This window comes from Taudactylus pleione, unplaced genomic scaffold, assembly GCF_031769625.1.
Source record: "Taudactylus pleione unplaced genomic scaffold, aTauple2 ptg000019l, whole genome shotgun sequence".
Classification (NCBI taxonomy): domain Eukaryota; kingdom Metazoa; phylum Chordata; class Amphibia; order Anura; family Myobatrachidae; genus Taudactylus; species Taudactylus pleione.
In genome coordinates, this window is record NW_028284421.1 from 16,827,393 (window position 1) to 16,854,234 (window position 26,842).

The 26,842-nt window shown below is 41.8% G+C and overlaps 1 protein-coding gene across 4 annotated transcripts in view; it reads right to left on the reverse strand.

The window, feature by feature from the left end:
• Positions 1–26,842, reverse strand: part of SHF (Src homology 2 domain containing F) — a 336,957-nt gene that overhangs the window by 195,580 nt on the left and 114,535 nt on the right. The window lies entirely within an intron of this gene.

A 26,842-nucleotide genomic window follows, 5' to 3' on the forward strand; every position in this document is an offset into this window, starting at 1 on the left:
TAGATAATTAAGTTTTTAAACAATTATTCTGATAAAAAGTATAGCAAAGAATGCCACACCCAAGAGTTTACTTTTCCCTTATTGTTGTATTACATAAGGACTATACGTGACTCTGGGAGCACCACCAACTCCAATGGGGTGAACAGTACATGTAATACCTCTTTTCCACCAAAAACCCAGGTCCGACCTGGGTTTACAGACATGGTTCTAACCCAGGTCAGACACCGTTTTTACACAGAACCATCGATCTGGGTTATTCTCAGGTCAGCCCTGTTCACACTGAACCAGGGTCTGCCCTGCTAAACTTGTGAGGTCATAAAAAGGTGGAGGTGACTGCTCCACAGCCACCAAAGAGCTCATTTTAGGCATGGCCCATAGTCGGACAACCCGGGTTGTGCCGTTTACACTGCACCATTAACCAGGTCCATCCTGGGTCTGACCCTGGTAGCTACCTGGGTTGGATTCCAGGGTCACTTGACCTGGGTTACTTTTCAGGGACCCTTTTACACTGAGCTGCGACCCAGGTAGACCCAGCAATAACAGGTTTTTGCTCTGGTGTAAAAGTGGTATAACTAATACCCTCATACTGTTGGTTTCTACATATTCACTTACACTACATATTTATCTTGTGCAGAATTATCCCAGTTTCTCTTCTAAGAGAGAATACATTAAGCACTTTGATAAGCACAATAACTAATGGTCACAGCAAAAATACAGCAAAATACACAATAAAGTGTTTACATAGACAAAGAAAAGAAGCAGGGACTCAAATGGAACATTATGAGAACTTCATAAATAAAGTGAAGGTCAGCAGCAATGTTTTGGAGAATCCGCGTACACCCACACATATATACACAATTCATTTGCTTCACAAGCCAAGATATTGGGTACTTTAACAGGTACACGAAAGAGCCAATCTCTTGCAGTTTGAGAGATGTCCCTTATGGGCAAATGCACTTGTCCATTAAACTTTTAACAAGGTCACACACAGAACATCTTCAGAGCTTGTTTTATGGTCAAACGGTTTTTACAATCACGTTGAAAAAGAGAGGAGAACAAATAAAATGTTGTATCACATAAGAAGACTGTTTCCAATCTGAGATCATTGATTTTTATGAGCTTGAATGAGCCCTATTTCTCAAATGTGTGCAACTCAGAAGTTTTTGTTAACTGAACTAAGTCAATACTTATTCAGATAGATGACTTCGGGGCTTATTTATCAAGATGTACGTTCAAAAACAACAGTTCTAGAATGAATTTAAACTGGGTATACACTGATCGATATAATACTTGTTACAGTGAAAAGCCGATATATCTATAGTGCATCGCTGGGTGTGTACAGCGGATATGTCTGAACTACGTCGTTCACAGACATATCCAATCTGCTTTGCAGCACAACTTCTGGCTATAAAGTACCATAATGTGTGTGTGTGTATATTTGTAATATATGTTAGCATGGTATTGAAAAAAAAAATTCATAAACTGTTTAAAAAAAAATAAAAAAATAAAATCAATGCTGTATATACCTTTCACTTTGTAGTGAAGACATTTGTTGTAACAAACTACATAGGACAATGTGGGACCTACACCACACTAGTTGCACTCATTATTATAGAGTTTTACACTATTGTCACTAAAAGACTATAAATAATTTGTAACTACAAAAGACATTTTGTTTTGAGGAGAGTTGTTCAGATCACTAGAATGCTCACAGCATCAAACGGAATGTGGAGCAGTTGTAGAAGACAGTGCCCTGTGTGATTGGGTACTTTGGCAAAGTCAGATTGTGGCAGGTGCAGTGTGATAATGAGAAACAGAATGGGGGCAAACAGAGAGCCACAGAGTTATGGTGCATACACACGGTCAGATATGTCAGATGAACGATTCAATGATTTCAGCCTGTATTAAAATGAATGAAATCGACCAAATCTGATTGCAAAACATTAGATGTCAGATATCGCTATCTGACCAACAGGAACGCGCATCTTTCATCGTTGTAGGCACACGTCAGATTTTCTTTCAGATATGAACGATTTTTAAAATGGTTATCGTTCAAATCAGAAAGAAAATCTGACCGTGCATATGCACCATTAAGCAGCATGGCCATCCAACCAGGGCTGTGGATTCTGTACATCAAACCTTCAACTCCGACTCCTCTATTATGCTACGGTCTGTGACTAAGACTCCTTCATAAATAGCAAATGTATACAGTATTAATGTATATTAATTAGTATTAACAAATTTGTAGCTTTTTTCCCTTTTTTGAACAAATCTTTTGTGTTGGTCAACACCACTTTACTGGCTTTCTCCCCCTGCCATTTACACTGTATCTGCCAGATAATAACCAGGCTCATGTGTTCACAAATGCATGAGACTGATCTGGAGGAGTGCCTGAAAATGGGGAATCATAGATAGCCTGTACATAAGTTAATGTGATCCCTGGTATCTATATATTTATAGCTCATTCCCCCACAATCTCTGTATATCCCTAATTTTTCTCTCTCCTTCTGGTCTCCTCCCATTTTTCTCTTGCTGGCTCCTGTTTATGAATCCTGTGCACAATGCAATAATCAGTACTCAAATAATATTTACATGGAGTATGAAGCACAACAGACAGAAGGTGCAAATGTTACCAGGGTTACCATCTTGCCATCTAGAATGCTTTTTCCCTCACCTTCCAAGTTGTTTGCAAAGGGTTCATTTATATTATTAAATTTATTGCCCCATAATATACTATGTAGAGACAAAAGTGAGTGGACACAGACAGAAAATAGATTGATGATACTTTATTGACATCAGTCCTTTGTAGGGCCACCATGTGCAGTGATAACGTCTTGGCAAACTGTCCACAAGTTCCTGGATAATAGCAGGAGGTATATTTTAACCGCTTTAAGTACAGTGACCAACTGACTCTGAAGAAGGTTGAGTTGGCCTAGACACACCTGTCGCTCTAATTCATCCCAGAGCTTCTCAATGGAGTTAAGATCTGGACTCTGAGCTGGCCAGTCCATCTGGATTACCAAATTTTCTGTATACCAGTCCAGTGTTGCCCTAGGAACATGGCAGGTGGCATTGCTGTCCTGATAAAACATTTGTTGTTTCTGTAGAACAGCCACAATATACGGAGCACAGAGTTATTGAGAACATCTCTATACCGTACTTCTCGTTTTATACCTTCACTAACATGTGTCTGCTGCAGGAGCAAACCATTTCGATTGAGCGGGGGGTGACCAATCACTTATGTCTATATAGTGTACATGCAGAGTGCATACAACTATATGCACTCAGCTCAGAACACACACACTGCACATCACAATGTGCACACATGCCACGATAAAGTGGTCAAACCCTTCACTCTGTCGAAAGCACAGATAGACAGGCGCTAAAGATACTAATATTTAATAAGAAGACCACAGTAAATAGTAAAATGAAACACTCAAAAAAATAATAAAAATACATATAGGATAGGAAATGCTAAAATTACATATTAATGGGATAATGAAAATAAAAAAAAATATATATATAAATAAATTGGAGAATTACTTCAACTAAGACAATAAAAAATGAATAGCTGCAGACAGCTCTGTTCAATATATCAGAGAATAAAAATGTAAAAAAAGACTGTCTCCTGAAGAAGCCGCCGATGTTTCTAAGGCGGAGAAACGCGTAGAGAGAAGGACGGGACGTGAGACCGCAAGCCGGGCAAGTGAGTCTACACTGACCACTTTACACGGAGGAAGAACAATAACGCACGCTGCACACCGACGGGTGATTGCATCGGAGCCGATCCCTCTCCTCCGTGGATTACTGTGAGGCCACTGCATGTGAAAGATAAGTGGGGAGTACGGTATGACTTATGGTCACAACTGGATCGTGAGTGACAAACCCTATAAAGCATGCATGCTTGAGTGTGCACTATTCTAAAAAAAATTTTTACATTTTTATTCTCTGATATATTGAACAGAGCTGTCTGCAGCTGTGCGGTCTACACGTATTAGGAGTGGCTTCAAATGTTATAAACAGCCAATGCTCCTAGATGAACAATCTATAAGCCCAGCTCCTAAGGGCTCAATTTATATTCCAACTTTTTTCAGAATATCACTGGACATCAACAGTCCCCCTAAAAATCCATTGTGCCACATAGGCTGGAATACCTTTATTATGGTGTACTAATTAACATTCTCCTACAGTCTCAGATGTGTGAGAGACATTAATATATATATGTCTACACGGACCCATCTAAGAGCTATGTAAACATCAACACCTTTAATGTTATTTGTGATTGTTTATATGCAAGCCACTATACACTGCTATTGTTGCTACATTTTTACAATTTATCTTGCAGGTTTATTATTCTCTGCTTGGTGCAGATTGTATGCAATTACAACAAGTATTGCTTTTATTTTCCTATTCATTTTTTATTGTCTTAGTTGAAGTAATTCTCCAATTTATTTATTTATATATATATATTTTTATTTTTTATTTTTATTTTCATTATCCCATTAATATGTAATTTTAGCATTTCCTATCCTAATTGTATTTTTATTAATTTTTTGAGTGTTTAATTTTACTATTTACTGTGGTCTTCTTATTAAATATTAGTATCTTTAGCGCCTGTCTATCTGTGCTTTCGATTTCTTGGTAATTGTTGGGAGGGTCCAGATTCCTCCACCTCTATGACGGCTGCTTTATACTAATTAATCCCCTGGTCCTCTACACACTCCCTACATTTATCCTGGTCCACTGAGGTGGTTATAGTCCAGCGCCTATTTTTTTGTCTGTGTGTCTGCACTCTGTCCCCTGCTGTGTGTAAGCCTTTAGTAGGGAAAGGTGGGGGGGGGGGCAAAAGCCACACGCACATGCCTTGTTCCTGCTCTGTATGTCAATCTTAGGAAATGCTTTGAAGAATTATAATAAACATTTTAAAGTTTTTATTTTTAAGCAGGAGTCAGAATATTTCTAATGGCTACTTCTCCACCCAAAACGGTCTCCGACTCCACAGCTGTGTGTTTAGCAGCACAGACTAATGATGTGAGACTACCACCCAACTGGTGCAAAGGCTCTATGTATAATAACATTTATATATACACAACTTGTTATATTAAAAAAATATAATTTATAAATTCATCTACTGCATCTCTCATAATAACAAGGATGTTGATAGAAGAAGGTATGTTGCTTTAAGTACTAACCCAGATGTCTCCTTTGTCTGAGCTCTTGTACTGAATACAAATGAAAGGCAGAGAAGCCAAAATAATTTCTCAAAATTAGATCAGACCACTCAAGGACAAGCACAGAGCAGCAGTAATGTCTCGCTGGTCTTGATTGGCAACCTGTTACATCCACTTCTGCATTTCCAGATGGCTTATTTGTGCCTATGAACAGAGGGGACCATTAACCTCTTCAGTGGCGAGGAAAATTGCAGCGATCAGAAATGTTCCATTAGCCATAGATGGAGACAACAGGTAAAATGCTAATTTCAATTATAGTAGTCACACTAGAGCCTATTTATATAGCATAACACATTTTTTCAAGGGTAATAAGCTACAGCCTAAAGAACATGATTTAAAAAAAGAGCATATATGCTAGTTATACATGGGATGTATTTGCAGGTTGTTTTGCTGCTGTATAATTATTCAGCAAAACATGTAGCCCCAGTAATGTGGAACCACACTGTTTGTGTGTGTTAAAAGGGAAAGCTGTCATACGGTTTATTTGGCTAAGGTTGCCGTGTATATTTTTTTACTCCCTAACTATGTATTTCTCCATCTATTACAAATTCAATTCTGATAAAAATAGTTGTAGATCATTACAAAACAATGACTTTTGAAAAAAAATAAAAGAAATAACGGCCAGTAATAGAACACTTGTTTTGTTCATAAAGTAAAACAGATAAATAGGCACAGCTTTTACAATACTTAATGCACCAGTATAATGTCCCTTTAATGGCACATCCATCCTCAGACTGTAAAGCATATATTTCCTGGTAAAGCCAGCCCTAGGCATAGGCAAACTAAGCAAATGCCTAGGGCTTTTGGAATACCTTAGGCCCTTAGGGGCATCCAAGCCTACCTAGGGCCAGTGGAGATTTCAGGCAGGCACTGAGGCACGGGGCATCTACAGCCGGTTGGGGTAGCTGCTACTGCCACTGTGCAGTGTCCAATCATTGCTGCTGCCGGGCCCGATCAGAGCTGTCAGCTGAGCTCCAATCAGGCCCAACAGCAGCAAACAGTGAGCAGGCAGGCAGCGTTGGAATAGCTGGCAGCGGTTGCGAGGACGGAGCACCTGAACAGCAGGGCTCTGCTAGTGGTTAGGCAGCCGTGATTGGAGCTCTCAGCTCCAATCAGGCAGCAGCTGCAGCAGGCAGCTCACAGCCAGCAATGGCAGGCAGCTGCTGCGGGATCAACAAGGTCCAGGGCGGCTGGAGCAGAGTAGCAGACTCTGTACAGTGGGAGCAGTGGCGACTGGGCATGAACAAAAATGGCCGCTGGTCTCTGGAGGAGGACTGCTGCGCATGCCTAGCCGCAGCAGCTCCTCTTCACATGGACCTTTGCGGAGCCCAGCAGACTGAGCCTGCATAGACTCCCTGCAGCCTGCCAGCACCACCCCCACAAAGTGCAGTGAGGAGGATTCAGCAGAAGCTACAAAACAGCAGGGGTGGATGCACAGGCAACCACCAAGCCAGTTTTAATATATGTGACTGTTATAAAAGGGTTTTGAATAAAGTCAGCTCAGCATGTAGAGGGGTATAGAGCTGACTGCCGTGAGGAGTGCTGGTGCTTTGTGCTGGCCGGGTGAAAGGTGATTGGTGTGACCCGTGCTGCTGGGTAAGGGTGCTGTGCTAGGAGAGGGGTGCTGGATGAGGACTGCTGTGTGGGAGAGTGGTGATGGATGTTGTTGGCTGCCTCTGTGGTCTGTGCTGCTGTGTGATGTGTGCTGTGCTGTGAGACAGGGAGAGGGTTGCTGGGTCAGAGGCAGAACCAGCGGTGGTGCAGCCAGTACATTGAACTGGCCTGGGACTTCTGCAATGAAAGGGCCAGCAGCAGGCAGCAGTATAAGGAGTCTGACTGACTCATTTTATGCCTTTCACCTTTGCGCTGCAGGTCGTAACAAAGGAGGATACCTGGATAGTTGTATATTTTTTGCATTTAGCACATGTTTCTTTAACAATAAAAAATAAGCCATAAACCAATGGTGTTATTTTTGGGGTCTCTGTATAAACACTAAGCTTGGTTGTGGGATTATCTGGTAGGGGGCACCAACAAAAAGCTTGCCAAGGACATCAAATTTCTTAGGGCCGGGTCGGTTTCCTGGCATAATGAATAATGGTCAGCAAATAATACAGGAAGCCATAATAGACTGTTGGGGACATCACAGTAAATTTCAGGTCATTAAGGCAGATTTCTTCATTCTGATGTAAACAGTGCAATTTGTAACATCGATGCCCTACAGGGGATGTAGTTCACATCCAAGCGGTTGGGATGCCGGCGCTGGAATCCAGACACCAGTCAGAATCCCGGCGTCTGCATCCCGACGGTAAGTATTGCAGTTAGGGGGAGGGGAAGTTTTAGGGTTAGGCACTAGAGAGAGGGTTAGGCTGCGGGGAGGGAGGGTTAGGGTACTTACCGAGAAGTGTCAGTATTCTAACCCTGTCGGGATGCCAGCATCGGGATTCTCACCACCGGTATCCAGTACCCAACCCCCCTACAGGTGACCAAAGTAAATGACTCTAAATTTTAAATATAGTTCACATTTATTCTCCAGTATCCAAATACCATATGGTCTGTTATTTAGGGATTAAACTATCCCTAAAATATTAATGCAAATGTGTGGATGAATCAAAAATTCAAATGGAGAGTACAAATCTGAGATATACCTAAAGTTCTGCAGCTGACCACAGATCTTACACAGTCCCATGTATAAAGCCAGTCTTTAACTGGAATGAAGCTTTAGTTAGACATTTTTGCCTACTCTGTGCAAGGGGCATGGCGACACAATTCACGTCCACTTAGACATATGCAGTAAAAAGTTAAACTAAAATAGATTTGTCATTTTTAGGTATACCACAGTAAGTGCAAGAAAATAAGTAACAAATTTGTTTTGCAGATGGGAAACACAGTATGTAATGTACAGTATACAGGCCCATTGTGTTATTGAAAGAGCACCAACCATACAGGATGCATGGGATTTTAGAACAAGTGGTTTTCCAAGCAGAATACCAGGTGAATCCCAGTAGGTTTTGGGTACTAACATACATGGTACATCTGCTTTTCAGAATTAAATGGTTTTCTATAAGGCTGTGCACACACAACATTAGTAAGCCTTCCACGCCAAGTGGAAATCTGCTCAGTCACTTAATGCAGCTCAGACTGGAAGTAAAACTGGAACAGATCCTTATTCACAAAACCTTAAACATGGCCACAGTGTGATTTTACACTGTAAGCAAAATATTGTTCCCCATCACACAGGAACACGTCAGTTGTAGAACAAAACACTGGATACATTTTATCTAAATCTTGACAATATCAACATATATAGGATAGGGTTGAAACAGTGATTTAACAAACAGTTCTACTGTTCCTGTTTAATAATCTTATTTGATATCTAGTGACATACAGAGGGACAGAGGGGGAGGGCTCTGAGTATCCACAAACTCTCACTGACAGACCAAAGGTTATTCAGACACACAGACGTGATTGGTGATGCTGTGCTTGTGTGGCGTGATCAGAGCTGCCTCAGACAGAGAACTCTGATTGGAAGACTTCTCTGCACTGAAAACATATGCTGAGCATACCCAGCAAAAGCAGCTCCGCTAACATGCCATATGATAAAACAGATTCAGACGGTGAGCTGCCTCCTTACCTCAGTACCTGGTTTGAGAAAGTATAGTGTGTGTAATATATATAGTAAAACGGGTACTTGAATTAAGGACTCGGTAGTCAGATTCCGGGGGAAACAGTCTCTTTAATGGCAGCAGATACTGAACTTTAGCATACTCAGGCTTAGGCCTAGAAACACAGGTACATAAAGAAAAATAAACATAAAAAAGGTCCCAGCACTCCTCGTGCTTAGCAGTCAGTCACCTGCAGTAGCTTGCAGCCAGAAAGCCATGCTCTCCAAGCATAGCCATTGGTCCCTGGCATTACAGTAACTTTGGCCTACTAACTGGCCGCTTGCTGGCATCAGTGCATGGAAGATCAGATGAATTGGAGTTTTAAACTCTTCCTGTTCTGCAGATTTCATGCTGGGTCTGGGTGACCTGGAAATCCCGGAATCCCATACTTCCACATTGGGCTGTGCAGCCCAGAAAACCTGCAGTTCCAAATTTCTATTGCAGCTGCAGAATGTGCAGAGTCTTGATCTCCTCTCCCTCAAAGGCAGCTGATTCAGGGGCAATTCAGGTGAGACACCACTACTCTCACCACAATAGTATTTTTATATATATATATATATATATATATATATATATATATATATATATATATATATACATACATATACACACATATACATGAGCACACACAAATGCTGTATATATACAGTTGGAAAGGTTGTACTTATGAGTGCGCTGGAAGAGGGGCGTGGCCACTCAAAGGATGTGTGTCCTTACCACACCGTAGTGCCCCTTAAACACATTATGCCACTCAATAGTAGTGGCCCCTAAGCAATGCCCACAGTAGCCGTGCCTCCTATGCAATGCCCACAGTAGTAGTGCACCCTATGCAATGCCCACAGTAGTAGTGCACCCTATGCAATGCCCACAGTAGTAGTGCCCCCTATGCAATGCCCACAGTAGTGTCGGCCCTTATACAATTGAAACCGTAGTAATGCCCCCTATGCAATGCCCATGGTATTGCCCTCTATACATTTCCCACAGTAGTAATGCTCGTTGTAACAGTGCCCCTTATACAATGCCCACAGTAGTAGTGCCCCCTATACAATGCCTACAATAGTAGTAGTGCCCCCTATACATTGCACACAATAGTAGTAGTGCTCCCTAAACAATGGCCACACTAGTAGTGCCCCTTACACATGACATACAAACACACATAAAACAAAAACAGTACTTAACTGAAGCCCCGCTCCTGCGTCTGCCACCGTCCGACCGCTTCTTGCTCTGCACTGTGGGAGAGATGTCATGACATCTCTCCCAACACCCACTGCAGGAGTCGGGAGGCAGAGCTCAGGAGTGAGCTCCAGCCTCCGGCTGCAGGGAGGGAGCCAGCGGGTGCCAGACATATGGAGAAGGGCAGCAGCGGCGCATTCTCCATATGCCTCTCGGCGATGGGCGGCCCAGTGCTTGACATGCCATACCGTTGTATACCAGCACACTTCAAGCACCATTAAGGGTGGTCACACCAAATATTGATTTGATTTTGATTTCTCGTCTGTTCATTCACTTTATTTTTAACAATGAACAAAATGCAAACTATTAACACTTCTATTTTTGAACGCATTCTTACTTTGCAGCATTTTTCCAAACCTGCCTAAAACCCTTGCACAGTACTGTATAAATATATATAATTTTTTTTTTGCACATACATATAATCTCTCATATAGAATATCTTGTACTCTCCACTCCTTTAAATATCCTGTGTTTGCCCCTGATAACAGTAGCTTTGAAAACAGGCCACTGTAATAATAACTAGATCTGAGAGCAGACAGGAAGAAAGAAGGGAACAGATTTCAGTACAAGGAGCCAATGACAAAAGAACGAAGGAAAACACACTTTAAGAATGGATGCCAAGTACTAATTTCCCCTTTGGGCTTTGTGCTTGCCTGTACAAATCTTTGAAAGGACATTACAAAGAGATAGTGAGAGATATACACTATAAATCAGAGTCATCAGCTTAGAGAATGGTGTTAATGTGATGTGGCTGCCATGCTTACAGTGTAGATTACTTCTCCTTTAGCAGATATTTTTCGGTATAAGACAGTCTTATTTTATTGAGCTACACAAACCGTTTACAATCAAAGTTGCCTGTAAATTAATTGTTTGCTTAGGTTATATTATACTAGCTGGGATACCAGACATTGCCTGAGTTGAAGACTGGACCCTGAAGTACACTTGCAGCCTTTGTTTACACTGTCCTCGTCTATAACCCCATTCTATTACTGCTGAAAAGAACCCCACTGTTTGCTAACATGCATGCAAACAGTGGCATAACTACCATGGATTCAAGGGGTGTGGCTGCTCTGGTGTCAGAGCCGCCTCCGTGGCCCACCGCTCCCCCTGCACCCAGTCACGCACAAGGTGGGCCAGTCCATTCAGTGGAGCCCTGGTCTCAGTGATGTTGATTAGGTGCCAGTCCACCAGCTGGTCACACACCTTGAGAAAGACAAATGTGTTGAAACGTATTGGTGGTTTAGAAGGGCTGCACTCACCGGCAGGGACCTTGGAAAGGAGGGGGTACGACGAGTGGGAAGGTGAAATTTACCCGGGTTGCATTTTACCCCCCATGCTTGTACATGTGCCTTTCTAAAAAGGCTATCTATGATGGATTTCATGATTGACTGGATATGAACAGAGAGGCTGAGTCTGCATCATTGGAATAATATCTTTATTTGCAATATTGGAATACTATTGACTACCGTTTGAACTGTGCATATCAGCGACATATGAGGATTCAAAGTATTTATATTTATTCCCTGGTGGAGGAGCGCATTATTGGTTTTAATTTTCATATTGACTTTTCTTGTGATTGGTGAGTATCACATTATAGAGCTGCACCTCATTGTGTGGATAGCAGGTGTTGCTAGACTTTTTAGTCATGTAGAGACAGCTCCGCCAGTCGCAGGGTAATCGGAGCTTGCAGAGCAGCACCAGGTTCAAATTACACTGGCACTGTCTGTCCATGTCTGCTGCTGCCTTTTGGTGCGCCAACTACAATTAACTGGCGGCCCGGTCCCAAATCCACACCTGATGGCACACAGGGGGAGACAAGAGGCAGCTGGATGTGTAAGGAGCACTACTAATATGTGGCATGATCTGTAAAGGGCATTACTGTGTGGTATAATGTGTAAGGGGAATTACTGTGTGACAATGTGTAAGGGGCACTACTACTCCCTGGCACAATGTGTATAAGCGGTACTACTATGCAACATAACCTGAATGGGCTCTGTTTGAAGGCAAATGTATGTGGTTTTTTTTTAACCTCTGAGGGGGCATTTTAAGATCTAGTTACACCCTTGCATGCACACACAGAGGCTCTGGATTTGAACTTGCATGAGCCATCAAGTTTGCTGCAAGTTAAAATTATACTTTTGAAGCTTTTTGGCAGACTGACAATTTCCACTGGAGCCAGCCCCGGAACCTGTGTAATTTAAGTGTCCCCCATTTTTAGGGTTTGTATGACAATGTGTGGCCCTGACGAAGTTCAAACCTAGGAAAAATCCTAATCCTGGTCAAACTGCACCATCATGCCAAATTTGGTGGAGCTAGGTCCAAAACTCTGGTGTACATTAAGGACAAACAATTGGACGGACAGACAAGCTTTCTCGGTTATTATAATAAACAACAACCAACCACAACATTTATATATAGCACCAGCATATTATTTTTGTGCTTTACATTTGGGAACAAAGTAATAAAACAAAACTGGGTAATAACAGAGAGAAAAGAGGACTCTGCTCACAAGCTTGAGGTGGCCATACACTGTGAGATTCAAAAGTTGGTCAGATCAGTTGTACTATTTCCCTTGAAAATTCTTCCCTTCAGATACAGGACGATTTGTACTTAAAATGCAACTATTTCACATAAGACCATACTATTTGATCAATCACATCACATAATGTGTGTCAATTCCTACACGATCAGTTGAGATCTCTCTGCAAAACCATCTGATCTGCGATCCACCTAGACGATGGTGGGGGCGCGTATCAGGGTCGCAGAAAACTCAAAATACAACAATTTTCAAATGATTGGTCTGTCCAACCTGTAGAAACTGCCAAAATTGTGTGATCAATCATCCAGTATATGGCCAGCATTACATTCTTTAGGAAAATAAGAATTTGATACATTAGGTTTAGTTCTACATATTGAAATTTGATCCAGTCATATTGCAAAAGTAAAAAGTGATTATTGGGCTTTAGGATGCAGTCATACAGCAGCTATGTTGGTAGCAATTTTGACCAGAGGTCAGAGGGTTGAGTATGACAAGAACACATGTAAATTTTGTTTGAACTGTGGAGGGGGTCAAACCACTATGTCATGCTCGGTCAGTTGTGGAGACTCCGTTTAAGGTCCATACATACTGTATTTGGTGGGAATGTGCAGTCCTGCATCCCTTTTGGTATTTAGTGCTTTCCTTAGTGCCTTGTTCAGGAATTGAACTCATGACCACAGCACTGTGAGGCAGGAATGTTAGGAGTTTTCACAGGGGCATATTTATCACAATTAATATTTCAAATGAGATTGTAATGTGATAATATTGAATAATATTGCATTGAGATAGATATTTTCACAAGGATTTAGAATAATAAAGGTGCTGCGAAAAAGCTCTGTACCAGCAATGTGTCCACATCGGGCTTTCATGATAGTGAAATCATTCACTTGCTGGGGCTCTCTGGATATGCCCAGTAAGGAAGTGCAGCGTGTACAGACGGATCATGCAGCCGGTGTCAGATAGGGCACAGGCTGTATGCATAAAGAATATATGTTTATAATAGGTAAAGAAGACATAAAACTTACCTGCACAGAGGGATCGGTGAGATACTTCAGTAACTCGGTCAGCTGAGCTGCAGTGACTGTCCTGGCCAGCACGTGTGAGGGTAAACTTTTTTCTTCTCATTTATTTTCTTTATGCATACAGCCTGATTTTGACCCTGTACAGGCTTATCACAGATCCTGGCTCTGGGCTAAGAAAAACAGACCAAAGCCTCCTACTGACCCCATCTTCAGATGGCGTTATTGAAGTGCTTGGTCTGAAAAGATTTCGCAATTGAGGTTTGTTAAATCTGAGCGGACTATTATTTATCAGATGGGAAATGCGGTCAGCATACGGATACACTAAATTTAGGGTCCGATTTATAGTTCAACTTCCAAAAAGGATACTGTTAAATAGATATGGACAAACAATATTTACACAGCTACCAAGAAGCAGCTTTAAAATACATAACCGTTATACCAGGGGCGTTTCTACAGAGAAGGGGGCCCGTGTGCACTCTCTATCCGGGCCCCCTCCTCTCTCTGTGGCAGCAGACGCGCTCAGTGCCACAGCACTTGTAAACTCAGGGCACTAGAGTGTGCCAGAGTCTACAGTGCATGCACAGGTGGCACTAGGATTATTTCCCTAGTGTGCATGCGCAGAACCATGCACGGCCATTTTTCTGGCGTTTTCTTTGGCGAGACAGCCCGGCGAGGGTCTTCAGATGGGTGAGTAATCAAAACATATGGGTGTAGGGTGTGCGGTATGGGCCACCCCCGGACCCAGGGGCCCGTGTGCACCGCACACCCTGCACCCACTATAAATACGCCCCTGCGTTATACACATTTAATAAGATTTTCAATGAAATGGTCCAATCATTTTGCTACAAATAAATTGTGTGTGTACCACGGTAAACATTTTGTTTGACAATTTTAAGGATTATTACGATAACTGACTACATTCATCTAAAAATAAAAATCCTCTTTGTAAAGGTAATGAGACACATTAGGGTATTGGCATCTAATTAGGCCATCATACTGAGTGTAGAAGGGTTCAACAATAACTAGTGAACCAGATTTTTCAGATTTAGCCATGTGTATAGACCAGTCAATAAGAAACTAGTGACCTGCCCAGGCTTTGCACGGAAGCAATTCACCTCCTGACAAATACAAAAAGATTTAGTTTTGATAGGACATGCAAAAGGGCCATGTACAGTTGTACATGAGAAAAACAGTCTTCACTTAGGTCATCTCCAGCCACGTTACGTGTTTGTCCCTGTGCTTTATTGGGATGTAGTTATTGTTAATAGACCGGCGGACTATGTGCCGCCAGTCTATATCCCGACAACTAAAGCCAAACGTGGGACTAAAGATAGGCGCTGAAATATTGATGCCTATCTTAATCGCGACACCGGAATACAGAAGGACGGTGGACCGATCGAGTTAAGACCGGACGTCTTGGCACTTAGCCGTGGGGGGGTGGGGGAGGTGGGAGTTGTAGGATTTAGGGACTTAGGGTTAGGGACACCCTGGGGGGAGGTTAGGGTTAGATGGCCATACACTCCACCTCCCCCCCACCCCACCCCATGAGGGATGGGTTAGGTTGAGGCATCATCCCGGGAGTCTTAGGGTTAGGCACCACTAAAAAAGGGTTAGGGGGGGATGGTTAGGCTTCTGTAGACGGGATTTGAACTGGCGGCTGTTTTTCATACCCATTCCGCTTTATTTTTTGTCATAGAAAAGGAGACCCTTACAGGGGAATTGGACTTGTTTGAAATGAAATAATAGTTTTTCATATAAATGAAATATGAACGGTAAAAAAAGGGAAAGACTGAAATTTTGTATCAGTAAACAGGGCTTATATCAATTTCTCTGGAGAAACCAGATAACACGGATCAATCTCTACATGGTTTAAAATAAAGTCCATTGTTGTGACATATATTTAACAGTTTGGGCAGCCTAAGCCAAGAAAGTGCTCGGATGTCCGTTTTTTCATTGACTTGCTTCACTAAAATCGTCACTGCTCAGCTCCCTTTTGTCATACATTAATGTTTCATACACCCAAACCTTCCTGGACAAATGCTCTATAGAAAATTAAAACAATCAAAATCCGTCCAGTGATTCTCAAGATTAGCCCGAACAAACATACAGAAGCCTACCAGCGACTTTATTTTATACGATGTATAGATTAGGCTACCCGGCAGTGAGGTTAGTATCAGCCTGGTTCTGTGTACTATAAGTTCTTACACACTCCATTTTTCCAAAAATGTACACTGGAAAAAGCTAGGGCTGATAGAGCTAGGTTGTTTGCTTAGGCCTTATCTTTACCCCTCCATAAATATATATGTTCATACTATCTGTTAAGCGTCTTGAGTCTTATTGAAGAAAGAGCATTATATAAAATTATTAAAATTCTACTAGTGTCCAAATATATATGGACCGAACAATGTCCTGTAATTCAGTGAAACCTACACAAATGATCATTGCCATTGACCTAGCTTCATGTGATGAAGAAGGCAAACATAAGCTAGATAAGCAAAACATAGCATTTAAAATGATCTTTGTTCTCCTCAATATGGAACGCGTGCAGGTTGACACAGTCAGGGCAGAACAGGTGAGCCCTGCTATGCACACAAGCTATAATTAGATCACTATTTTAAGTAAACCAGGATTGTCACAGTGCTTAGGAACTATGGATCAGGTATCACACACTGATGCTTGCAAGGAATTTCTAGCAACATCTTACCTGAAATTATCAGCATAGTATCACATTGGGTGTTCAGAGATAGGGCTCAAAAAGGTAAATTATTCAACCTGGGGTGCTGTTCTTATTGCAACAAACTTTATGAACATTTGGGTCCTGTAAAAGTTGAAATGTTGTATTTTTTAAATGATACCTACATGTTGCTAATGCCCAAACATGGAGAAAAAACATGTGTAAGGAAAACCAAAGAAGGACTTTACAAACATTCCATGGAATTTCTGCTTCCTTGCATAACATACTAACAAATATACTCATACAGTACTGCAAGTGAGAGAAATTCTGGGAGTAATGGACAGCATAGTATGTAGTAAATTTACTTGTACTCTAATTTAAACATGTTTATTTGCCACGTCATCCACAAATTATAAATGACACTATGCAATAACAGCTTAAATAAATGGCTCCCAACTTTCCTATAAAACTTTAAATGTCCCTATAAATTGACGCATTTAGATATATGACTAGCATCCAGCTGGATTTGAACATATCTTGTGTTTCCTAAAGCCAAATAGAGAGAACCAATGGACGGAAATAAAACTCAACTTTAAATACAGCCTCTTTGACAAGCATGTGGCTGAAACTACACAAAAACAGAAACAGTTCTAATTATGGGGGTAATTCAATCAGCCCCATTTTCGTGATTCTTTCTTACGTGCTTTTAAAATTAGCCCCCTTTTTTTGCCCCCCCAAAAATATCTATTTTCAGATGAAAACACATAGAATCCGTGATAAGGTCATGGACCTATGTGTTTTTGCAGTCGTAATCACAAAAACGGGGATGATTAACAGGGATTTTTTATCGCTTGCCTCAGGCAGGTGGAAAAAAATCCCTGACGACTGCCAGTTTCGGGGGTCTTTGAATAGCTCCCCAATGTGTTATTGGTCTTCAATCACTAATCACTCTTGGGAGGTTTGATGCATTGTTGCAACCTAGAACAAGGTCAATATAGAATTCGCTCATAATCACACCTGTTCCCACCTGACATGTATACTGTATAAAGAAAATTGTCCGGAATGCATTTTGTAGTGTATCACCATCATTTTCTCTAAGGAACCAACAAAATGAGCAATTATTTCATCAGCATTTCACCACTGTATGCACTCTAAGATGTGGTATATGGCTTTATAGTTCTGTTTTCATCAGTCCATCCTAAATATTGCATTTTTTTATGTTCTCTCTCTTCATTAGACTCAAGGATGAATACATCCTAAAAAGCCCAATAAAATGATTGGGGCGGGGATTTTATTAACAAAACTTTATTAAAATGGCTACATAATGCATTTAAAACATAGATGCTTTCCTCTCCCTTCAAGCACACACATATAAAAACATATACTGCACATCTAATAGTTAATAATCTTTTTCTTTAGTAAGTACTGTAAATCACAACAATTCAAACAGTTTGTTTGGAAATAAAATAAGCCCAATTAAAGGCCACAAAAAGCACCCACGATGAAAGCAATATTATTTTTCTAGAAACCGTATGAAGTGAGGCGTGAACATATCTTTCTAAATGGAAACAGAATGGAGCCAAGTTAATCAGAAAGCAGCCCATATCCAGCAGAGAAACACTGAGCAATACAAAGCAGAAGTGCCATGCACACAATATACAATATCACTCCAAGGAGCTGATCTATATGAACTTTTCACCCATTCAGCTTCTATACATACAAAAGGTGACTCTCATTACCCCCCTCAAACTTCAATTGAACCCAGAGGAGACCCTGTATTGTTCCACAAGAATAACGCATAAGTAGCAGAATGTCATACCTGCAAAACAGGAATGTGTGTGTGTGTGTGTGTGTGTGTGTGTTGACGCATTGCGAATAGGAATAAGGGGCATGCTTAGCCCTATTGTAGCTCTCCTGCATTGTACCTGTGCAATACAGACACATTGTAGTGGTCACCTGTCACTTGGGGCAATAGTTCTGTTGGGGTAGGGGAATACCACATATTTAGACAGACTGTGACCACAGAAGGCCCAAAAAGATAACATTTCACACAAGACAATGCCAGAATTGATTGCTCATATTGCTTTTAGCCCAAGTCATTTGGTTGATGTATGGGCATTTTCCTTATAAGTTAATGTGCACCTTTACTTATTAGTGGGAAAGTAGTGAATTTCCTTGTGGTTGCAGTAAATTACCTTTACTTCTCATCTATTTCAGTATGAACTAAGATTAAACTGTATGTTGGTACATAGTCCATTTGTTCTTGGGGTGAGGCTGGGGAAGTGACCTCACAGTGGATATGGCCAATCGGTCTGTTTTGCAGAAAAACATCATGTTCTTAGCTACAAACAGTGAAGGCAACAGCATTTTACAGGTGGAAATCCCCCATCCAGGTGTGTTACGTTAAAGTGAAGGCCCCTCACCAGGGTGTGTTATTATAGCAGTACCAACCAGAAGTGTTAGTACAGAAGTGAGAGGGAAGGGAGTTGGTTGCTACAGAGATGGATGGTGAAACTATGTTACTACAGAGGAAATGTGTGCCTGTGGGGAGGGGTATAACTACAGAGGACATGTGGGGGCATGTGCACTGTAGAAAATTGCTCATTCCCTATGTGACCATACCTGCTACATGAGGAATGTAGTTGGCATCCCGACAATCCGGATACCGGTGCTCAGAATGCGGATGCCAGAATCCCAGAAGGGGTCAGAATCCTGGCACCGGCATCCCGACCATTGATATACCCATGGTAAGTATAAGGCGTAAATTTACTAAAGTGAGTTTTTAGAAGTGAGTTTTAAAAGTGATGTTGCCCATAGCAACCAATCAGATTCTACTTATCTTCTAGAAGTTGCTAGTTAAATGTTAAGTAGAATCTGATTGGTTGCTATGGGCAACATCACTTTTAAAACTCACTTCTAAAAACACTCATTTTAGTAAATATACCCCTTAGAGTTAAGGGACGGTTAGGGGTTAGGCAATAGGGGAAGGGTTAGATAGACCTCTGGGTGACTGTACTGCAAACCATTTGGGATTCTGGCACCGGCAATCTGACAGCCAGTCATGTATGCATCAGCATCTGAGCACCACGTCCCCTCTACACACAGACTTGTCTAATTTTTCCCAAATTTCAGTGCAGCCCCTTCAAATGAGTACAATCTCATAATGCAACTCTCAAATTAAAAAAAGTCTGTATACCTACTGTGACTATTTGGGAGCGCAGAATTGGGCTGGGGTAGTAAACAGATTTTTGCACAAAAACAAAACAAAACCAAACACAAACAAACACACAAAACTTAAAAACACTGCCAAACCCCAGGGAAAAACTAAACCCGCACATACACACAAAAATGTCCCCTGAAATCAGGATGGTGGGAAGGTATGGAATTGTACACATTTTGCATCAGTTTTAATAGTTTTCTCCAGATTTCAAAAAAGATTAAGGGCCAGATTCAATTAGACCCGGTAATTAATCGTAGGCTAATGCAGTGGCCGGGGCTATTCAATTGCAGCCCACATACTGCACTTAACGCAAATTACTGTTTGAGCCTGAGTGAGTCCCGAACAGAATCCGTGGTAAGTGCCCTTATCGCAGGTGCCACAAACACATTATACTGGAATCTATGGATTAACATGCATTAGCGGTGGATCTACAGAGCGAGAAAAAGGTTTTATACTTGAATAGCTCTGGGCGTAGAAGTTCGAGGCTACTAGCACTTTTCCTTGAGCTGTAATTGTCGCAACTAATTGTATCTGGTCCTAAGAGGTCTATTTAATAGACTACAATGGCTTCTCTACAGCATCTTTCCTGGAGAAAGCTATACTTTTCTCTAAATGTAGAAAAGTGCAGAAAAATAAGATTTCTCTGCCTCTTCATTTCTCTGGTTTTGATCCTGCAATCTCCAATGTGTTTAATGGGAATGTACAGGAACATTATTTATATGGATGAGAGAAGCAAATCTTTTTAACAAACATAACCCCATCCAGAGATGGCGCTAATATGCATTTTTTCCTGCTTAAATGGAGGAAAGCAGGGAAAAGGCGTTCTCCTCCTGCTTTTCTCCACTCTCCAGCCAGTTCTCCGCACCCCGCTTGCTCTTTGTCTTCAGCCCTCTCCAGGCTGGCTTCCAATTAACATATGATGTCACCGAGGCTAGCCAGCGCGTGCACAGTGGCATAACAAGGATGCAGACTTCTTTTGCAGGTACAAAAGAAAAAACACAACTCAGTTGGCAGCGGCTTTGATTTAAGTATGGTAATAAAATAACTGCAATAAATTGCTAAACAGATGTCTATCTAAGTAGATTTTACTAAATAGACCCCTTAATCAGAATGCTCATGGGCTAGTACACTATTCTATAGGGCAGCTTTGCAATACATGAATGAATGTACATTAAATGCTCATCTAAAAGGGAGTTTGGAAATAGAGTATGTACCTGCTCAGTATGGCACACAGAGCAAGGAAAGGGTGCTCTTAGAGGAGGGCACAAGACTTGCACTATGGGCGTACTGGGCATGTAGTGTGCGATTGTGCGTAATATTTGTCTTAACTACTTTCAGGACAAGGCTGGCAGTTATTAATCTATACAAGGTATCTCATCAAGTACATTTTTAATTATTCCTCGTTATGTTGCTGTAAATACTACATTAACACAACATTGCTAAAGTGTCCAGCATTTGGAACTATAAAGTTTAACATTAATAGGATACAATATTCAATAAGATTGTTTAAAAATAATAATTTTATAATATGTAGCATCAATGAAATCAGAATATGTAATCACTCTCTGCCTGGTAGCAGCAAGGAGTAAGATACAATAGCAGATGACAGAATTTTAAATGCTGCAAGATTCCTTTCTAGGGGCATGGTGCAGTGGTGACCTCAGAAATGGGAATGTGATCAACTCAACTTAAAAGTGGTCCCTGAAGAAATCAGGAAGGAGGCTGGGAGCTAAGGGAAAAAAAGACAACTGAACACAGTGACCTCAAGCCTGACAATTTCATGTTGAGCTGATGAAAGTAATAGAAAGATTTCTATAGGGGAAGACCAGCATGCAGAGGCATGTTACACCATTACAGTGCATTGAACTGGTTTTGTAATACAGCAAAATGCACATCATTTACAATACTAGTCTGCAAACAGCTTCACTATAGAATAGTTATAAATGAATGCACTGACAGATATGACTGCTCAAGCCCGGCACTAATAGGCCCAATCAGACAGATCGAGCCATTTTCCGCTCAGGTAGGGAGGCTAGATGATAATCTGAAAGGGCATAAATTCATTTAGAATGCTCTAGAATTAGATGCACAATGGTTCTGAATTTTTAAACACGTCTCTCAACCACTCCCTTTCCAAACCCCAAACCAGTATTTCCATTTTTTTCATTTGTATTTGGTCAAAGTATATATTAACCGTTGTAAAGATAACTATTTTTGTTGAAGCATTTTGTCTGGCTTCTGCAAAAGGTGCTACATCTCTAGGCAAATAAAATAAACATGTTTTTGTCAGGGTCCCCTAACTGAATTTCCATGAAGTCCTGCTAATTTATTGTGAGACAGATATAACTCACCAATTACACTGTAGGCTGTGGCAGGGGCTGTCCTGATGCTACTACATGTCTGGTATATCAGCATTGAGCAGACAGGGTTTGAAAAAGCAAGAGCAGATAAAAGGTGGGTTATATAAAAGCCAACAGATTTGCTTATAGTTTATACCGAGCGATAGCATAAAACTATGTCAACTTATGCAGACCTTTATACTAGCCACAGTTAATAACAAATACATTTTTTTAATTGTTTAAACTATTCATTTCAAGTGACATGAATTATAATTGTGGTAACATGATAACCCATACTTCCTTTCTGCACACTAGAATGTGACTAACACCCGGCCAGTGGCGTAACTTCATCCCAGGTGCCCGGAGGCAAGATAAATGTTGGTGCCCCCCCAAATTAAAGTTTACCGCCCCCCCAGCCCCAGCTGCCGCCGCCCCCCCTATGTGGTTCCTTTTATACAATGCCGAAGCAGTGGTGCCCCCATGCAGTGCCCTCAGTAGAAGTCCCCCTATGCAGTGCCCGCCTATGTAGTGCCCCCCAGTATTGGTCCCCCTATGCAGTGTCCCCAGTAGTAAGGCCCATGTAGTGCCCCCATATGATGCCCCCAGTAGTAATGCCACTGTAGTGCCCCCATATGATGCCCCCAGTAGTAATGCCCCCATATGATGGGCCTGTAATAAGCCCCCAGTAGTAAGCCTCCTGTAATGCCCCCAGTATTAGGCCCCCTGTGGTGCCCCCAGTAGTAAGCTCCCTGTAGTGCCCCCAGTAGTAAGCCCCCTGTGGTGCTCCCAGTATTAAGCCCCTTGTAGTGCTCCCAGTAGTAAGCCCCCTGTAATGCCCCCAGAAGTGCCCCCCCCCGCGCACGCACACGCGCACACACACAAAAACTTACCTTAATCCCCACTCCAGTGCTGCTGCCTTCTGTCCCCGGCCCCCGCTCCTCGGAACTATGGGAGTGACGTCATGACATCGCTCCCATAGTGCACTGCGGGACCCGGAGCTGGTAACACACTCAGCGGGCGCCCGGCAAATGGAGGGTGCAGGGGGAGCGTCCGCTCCCCTTGCATCCTCCGTAGTTACGCCGATCAGCGGCGCTCCTTCTCCATGCAGCTCCTGCTCAGCAGTGGCTGGCCCGGATGACAATGGAGCCAGGAGCCCCCTTCAGGGCTGGTGCCCGGCGGCAAATGACTCCATCGTCTCCGGGCGTTCCGCCACTGCACCCGGCTCTGTATACCTGCGAAATAATCACTAGGATTGGAAGATGCATCAGAGGAAACAAAGCCATACAACAATGTTGGGCATGATCGTCACACAGGTTGGCAAGGATTTAAAGTAATGATACAGATGTGTCCTCATACATCTAGGGGTAAATTTACTAAGGATCGAGATGACAATCTCGGGTGATTTAAGGATTGATTTTCATCTCGCAAATTTACTAAAAGGTAAGGTCGGGTGAGATCGAGATTTCTCTCTTCTCACTCGTAAAACTCGGGGGAGATAGCCAACTCAAATCAACTCGCCTTCAGGCAAACTCGGAAGCACCTTTCACCTAAAAGATACATCTCTCATATTTATCAATAATCTGGATGACAAGCTCAGGTGAGATGACCGTAAACTCTCTGCCAAATTAAAGTTTTAAACACTCACCTCCAGAGCTGCGAGTTTGCCAGAAACATACACAGATCAGTGTGATTTGTGTATGTTTATGCCTGTAAATAGTTAAATTAGGGTTACATTTTTTTTTTTAAATTGACATTGGGCATTTAAAACTAGCACCAGACCCAATACGGCCGGGGTGTAAAGCCACAGCCCGGAGATCCTATTACCGGGTTTCCAGGGCCAAAGCATCATCATCCCAAGCCATGGATCTCAGGGGAAGTGTGCATGGACCTGCAAAAAAGATCGTATACTCACCTCCATCCTGGCGCTGCTCTCCGTAGCATCCAGGGTCTTGGCAAAACAATAAAATGACTTACCCGAAACCATACAGAACAGATGTAAGTATATGCTGTTACATACACTTACACCTCGCGAAATGACAGATGACCAAAGTCATCTGACATTTCTCACGGGCCACTAGCCAATCAGTGGCTGCTTTACAGGTAGTGGCCGCTCATTGGCTGGGACCCATATGGGTTACAGTCAATGAGCAGACACTATATGTGAAGTGCCCTCTGATTGGCTGGCGGGATGTGGGAATTCCCGTGCCAGCTGGCATTCGCAAAGTATCAGTATGTGTGGCAACACACATACCCATACTTGTCAGTCTGGCTTCGCGTAATTAGTTTTCTTGTTTTTCAAAGACGCCCCTGGATGCTACAGAGACCAGCGCAAGGATGGAGGTGAGTATAGGATCTTTGTTGCAGATACTCCTATTGGAATCTATGGGGACAAGGGGACAAAAACATCTGTATGAGTGAGGTATGTGTGTAATAAACTAAGGTGTGTGTATTGCAAAAAATATTCTAGAATCCCAGTCCAGCACTGTCTTGTTTAATAAAGGAAAGATTCTTACATCAAAAAACAGTGTCCAATTTGAAGTGCTTTTCAGGGCTCAATGGGGTTCAACCTTTGTTCATCAATGGTGCATATCTTTAAATCGAGAACTCTCAAAAAGAAGAGAAAGAATATAGTGCAGTATGTTCCACAGATAAGACAATTTATTAAAAAAATATTGCACTCACATTTCATTAAAAATAACAGACATATCGCATCACCAATTGGATGCACTCTCTAGGTCAGTTGTACAGGGAATACTGGTATTCTTTGTCATAAACCATGCGGGGTAGAAGGTTCCAGATACCCGCCACCACCTAACAAGGTCCACCGCTCTCCCGTTTCCAACGTCTCTGGAGTGTCCGTCCCACTAGCTTAACGCGTTTCGGATGTTCTTTATCCTTCGTCAGAAGCATAGTGGGATACCTGCCTAATCCATCTAACATACCCTCACTAATTACCAAATACTTCCTGCTTGTAAGTCTGCCAACTTCCGGGGTTCACCCCCGCCGGAAGTCACGTGACCGTCCTCCGCAGTTCGTCCCCGCCGGAAGTCACATGGCCGTCCGACTTGCAACTTCCGGCGGAAGGGGACTTCCTAAGACTTCCTCCGGTGCCGGATGTATTGGTGATCTCCCCTTTTGCGTTCCACCACTATGGATCACCGGAAGTATTCATTTCTCCATATTAAGGAAGGGAATGTCCATACAATACTGCAATGGTTATGCACCAATCCCCCACCAGGAAATATCCATAAAGTGCGGTGCTCATAATTCACATATAGAGGAATAAACAGACAATAAATACACATTAAAATCCATCTTATATTAAAAATGTAATGAAATACAGAAATACATAAAAGTTTTTATAAAAACCATTTTAGCTCAAAATCCCCATTTAATCCCTTTGGGACCAATGTTTTGAGCTTATATATCCATTTCATTTCAGCTTTTGATAACCTAAGCTCCAAAACTCTAGATCTCCAGATAGGGTTTATTTGTTGTACTGCCCAAAATGATTTTAAAAAACAGGGATTTGATCCATGCATTATTTTAAAATGTGCAGAAACAGTATGGGTCTCTAACCCCTTTTTAATATTATAAATATGTTCTGCCAATCTTAGTTTAAGGTTTCGAATAGTTTTGCCAATGTAATGTAAACCACATTGGCATTTTAGTGCATAAACCAAATTTTTCGAATTGCACGTTAAAAACTCTTTAATAGGGTAAGTTATACCTTTAACAGTAAACTCCTGAATTTTTGGAAGGCCTTTCACAATTTTACACATGGCACACATGCCACACCTGTGGAAACCCACACTCCTTATACTGGATCTCCTATTTACCACAATGGAACTTCTTATCTTTTAATGAGAGTGCTTTTCTATACATAAATGAAGGGATATCCGGAATCTTATCACCTATTATTGGGTCTTGTTTTAAAATTCTCCAATTTCTTTTAAAAACAGCCTCAATATCCTTATATTGTGAATTAAAATTACTTAAAAACGACCAAATTTATTTTGTTTTCCACAATCCTTTAAATTCTCTTTATGTTTTAAAAGGTCAGCACGATCTTTCTCATTAGCCTTTTGGCACGCTTTTTTAATCTTCTCTTCACAATACCCTTTACTGATAAAGCGATTAGTCATTTCTTGCATTTGTACATCGCATACTCCTTTTTCTGAACAATTACGTTTCAATCTCAAAAACTGGCTGAAAGGTACGCTCTCCAACCAATTTGTATGATGTTGACTATCTCTCATAATAAAAATATTTGAGTCTGTCTTTTTCCTATGTGTTTTGGTATGAATAACACCATCCTTAATATATATATTCAGATCTAGGAATATTATCTCCTTCTGGCTGATAGAAAATGTTAACTTAATATTCTGGTCATTCATATTTAAAGATTGGCAGAATAAAGACAACTCATCTTCAGTACCATCCCATACAAATAAAATGTCATCAATAAAGCGTTGCCAGGACACCAGGCCTGCCCCCAGCTGATCACCATGCCAAATTTCACAATCCTCCCAATATGCCATAAAGAGATTGGCATAGCTGTGTATTGTTTTTATTGAACTATTTATTTTACAGTGGGGGTAGGGGTGCTTGCCGCCTGCTGGCACTTGTGGTTCCACAAGTGCCAAAGGGCAGGCATGCTGGCACCTGTAGTTACATTGTAAAATACAACAGTTTCTTTAAATGTAACACTTTATTACCCCCGTAGCCACAGCCCAGGGGTGCGGGGAAGAGCCCCGGGCTTCAGACAAAGCCTTGGGTTTCGGAGGGGGGACCCTTTTGGGGGGGGTCTCCACCTCCCCTGAGATCCCCAACTTGGCCTGAGTGGCTTGGGGTGATAATGCTTTGGCCCTGGAGACCCGGTAATAAGGTCTCCGGGCTGTGGCATTACACTCCGGTAGTTT